The 2,971-nt window shown below is 46.2% G+C and overlaps 1 protein-coding gene across 1 annotated transcript in view; it reads right to left on the bottom strand.

The window, feature by feature from the left end:
* MTMR3 (myotubularin related protein 3) overlaps positions 1-2,138 on the bottom strand; it is a 133,321-nt gene extending 131,183 nt beyond the window's left edge. The window contains exon 1 of the mRNA XM_010828750.1: positions 2,120-2,138. The gene's annotated coding sequence lies outside the window, so the exon portion shown is untranslated. The remainder of the gene's footprint in view (positions 1-2,119) is intronic.
* Between the last annotated feature and the right edge of the window lie 833 nt (positions 2,139-2,971).

Below are 2,971 nucleotides of genomic sequence, written 5' to 3'. Positions count from 1 at the left end.
GAGCCGGGCCGCGAGCGGGGACGCGCGCGCACGCTCCGGCCTTCTGCCGGAGGTCGGAGCAAGGGGCGTGGTCTGGGCGGTAGACACGCCCGGTGGTGGGCGGGGCTACACATCAGCCGTACGTCCGCGGCGGGCGAGGGATTAGGTGGGGCGCTCCAGCTGGAAAAGACAGAACAGGATCTGGGAATGGGCGAGGAAGTCAACCTTTGGGCAAGGCATCTTTTCCTAGTTCTACGGCCAGGGGCAAGACAATGCTCGAACAATGGTAGTATCTTTCACCTGTAATTGTGCTCAGAATAAAACTAATTTAACGTGATGCAAGTAAATATAGCGTGCTCAAGGTTCTACAGTTTCACACTGCTTCCACCGAAGCTCAGGTAAAAGAAGTCTTTTCAAACAAACAAGCAAAAAAGAAAGAAAAATTTGTAACACGTTCAGTTCAGTCGCTCAGTCCTGTCCGACTCTGCGTACACAATAGCTTGTAGAACAAATCTACAAACCAGGACCGAGTTCCCTCAGGCCCTAACAGATTCACCTGTAAGATTAGCATTTTAACGTTTTGTCTTTGACTTTTCTGGAAAATGGCTGAATCCCGTCAAATGAAATCTATCCTTGCATTTGTTGTATTGTTTTTTCCACAGCACTCTGCAATTATTTATCCTTTTTTTTTAAATGTTTGTTGTCTTTCTGTCCTATTCTTAAGTAAAAGCTACTTGAAGATAAGGATCTTCTTTGTTTTGTTCATCACTTTATCCCCAGCACCTAGAACTGGTCATGACAAACAGCGGGAAATTTTCTCGGATTAATAGCTAATTTCAATACAACACATCCAATTTAATCTTCACAGCTTAAATGGGTAGATACTGTTATTATCACCATTTTACAGCTGAAGAAATTGCAGTCTAGGATAAGATACACTAAAAAATTTTTAAAAAGCAAACTCAATCCTACTAATAACAAAAACTCCTCTCCCCACCAAGCTGTACTGCCAACTTTGTGGCATCATTGCCTGAAATAAAATCCCAGGTAAGAAATTTAAGAGCTCAAAGCTAGGAAAGGCTTTGCTTTACTCTGTCAGCTAAAAGAAAAAACTTTGCACAACCTTAAAACTGAGAATTATGCTTCATTTGGCCAACATACGGAGGACTTAAGCCCGAGAGTCAACCTCTCTGATAGTTCTGAGGGACTGTTCCAAAGAAGTAAAGGAGGAGCCGAATATATAGGAATTTTTACACCAAAAATCAGGTAGTCAGAACATCGTAAGATCACTGTTAATTTAAGAAAAAAGCAGACATCTCAAGTTAATGAATTTAGCACTTTTTTATGTATGGGCAGATGCAAGCCATCTGGGCTCATTGAAATCATTCCTTCAAAACGCACCATAACTTTTGGCCCTAGTATTGTGGATTTTGCCCCCTGAATCCCATCAAGGTGCAGCTTAGGGGAGGCAGCTGCCAATTGTTGATGCCTAGACGGTCACAAGGAGAAGGCAATGGCACCCCACTCCAGTACTCTTGCCTGGAAAATCCCATGGATGAAGGAGCCTGCTAGGCTGCAGTCCATGGGGTCGCACAGAGTCCGACGCGACTGAGCGACTTCCCTTTCACTTTTCACTTTCCTGCATTGGAGAAGGAAATGGCAACCCACTCCCGTGTTCTTGCCTGGAGAATCCTAGGGACGGGGGAGCCTGGTGGGCTGCTGTCTATGGGGTCGCACAGGGTCGGACACGACTTAAGCGTCTTAGCAGCAGCAGCAGCAGCAGCCGGTCACAATATCCTTTGTTACTGATATAGCAGGATATTCTCTGCCTACAAGACTCACAGATACAGGTGCCCTTCATTTCTGATAATTAGTATTAGGCAGATGATCCTGTATCTTTTTATCTTGGCTTTCAGAAAGCCCAGTGCTAATTGTGAACTTCAATGGTGGCCTATTGTTGGCCCCTCAGATCCATGTATTAATAGTGACTTTTCCTCCTGCCTCAACTCTGTAACTTTACTTATGTTTCTGCTATCCAGTTTTCCCTTTCCTGTTATATGACTGTATAGCCTTTAAGGAATGAGAGAGGAAATAGTAAGTACAAAGAACTAATGAACAAACAAAAAACTGCTTTTCCCACCTGTTTCTCCTGTTGTCCAATAAAATAAGGTTCCCGTCAAGTTCATTCCTCGGGAGCATACGTTTTGCTACCTAGGCCGCCCCTCAGGCCAAGACTGAAGGTTCGGATTCTACAGCTGGTGGTCTCTTATTGGATGGAAGCTAGCACCTGACTCCAGGACGGCCCACCCACAGGCTGGCTAGCTCCCCATGAGGTAGCCTGTGGCAGATACTCAGCCAATAGAGTGTTAGCATTCACTCAGCCAATCTCACAGTCGCCAAGAGTACGAAAGTAGAGGGCCGACTTTTGGCATAGCATGTGGACTGGTTTTTAGGCAAGAGTATCGCCGTGTGCAGCCTGGCGTGCTGCGATCCATGGGGTCGCTAAGAGTCGGACACGACTGAGCAACTTCACTTTCACTTTTCACTTTCATGCACTGGAGAAGGAAATGGCAACCCACTCCAGTGTTCTTGCCTGGAGAATCCCAGGGACGGGGAAGCCTGGTGGGCTGCCGTCTATGGGGTCACACAGAGTCAGACACGACTGAAGCGACTTAGCAGCCGCAGCAGCAGCAGGAAGAAATCCTCAACTAGTCTATAGGACGTAGGAGAAGTTTGTGCACTTTGAGTCACTATTTGCATGTCCTCATTCTCATGGATTGAACCTTAAGACGTGCTCATGCTATATGAATGCTTGACATGTAGCTCTAATGTGATCTTAGCAGAGCTGTGACCAGGTATTGTTATGCTCCCTTTTTACACATCAGATCAGATCAGATCAGTCACTGAGTCGTGTCCGACTCTTTGCGACCCCATGAATTGCAGCACGCCAGGCCTCCCTGTCCATCACCAACTCCCGGAGTTCACCCAGACT

The sequence above is a fragment of the Bison bison genome, unplaced genomic scaffold (genome assembly GCF_000754665.1).
Source record: "Bison bison bison isolate TAMUID 2011002044 unplaced genomic scaffold, Bison_UMD1.0 scf7180017864495, whole genome shotgun sequence".
NCBI lineage: Eukaryota > Metazoa > Chordata > Mammalia > Artiodactyla > Bovidae > Bison > Bison bison.
This window is presented reverse-complemented; position numbering and strand designations above follow the sequence as displayed.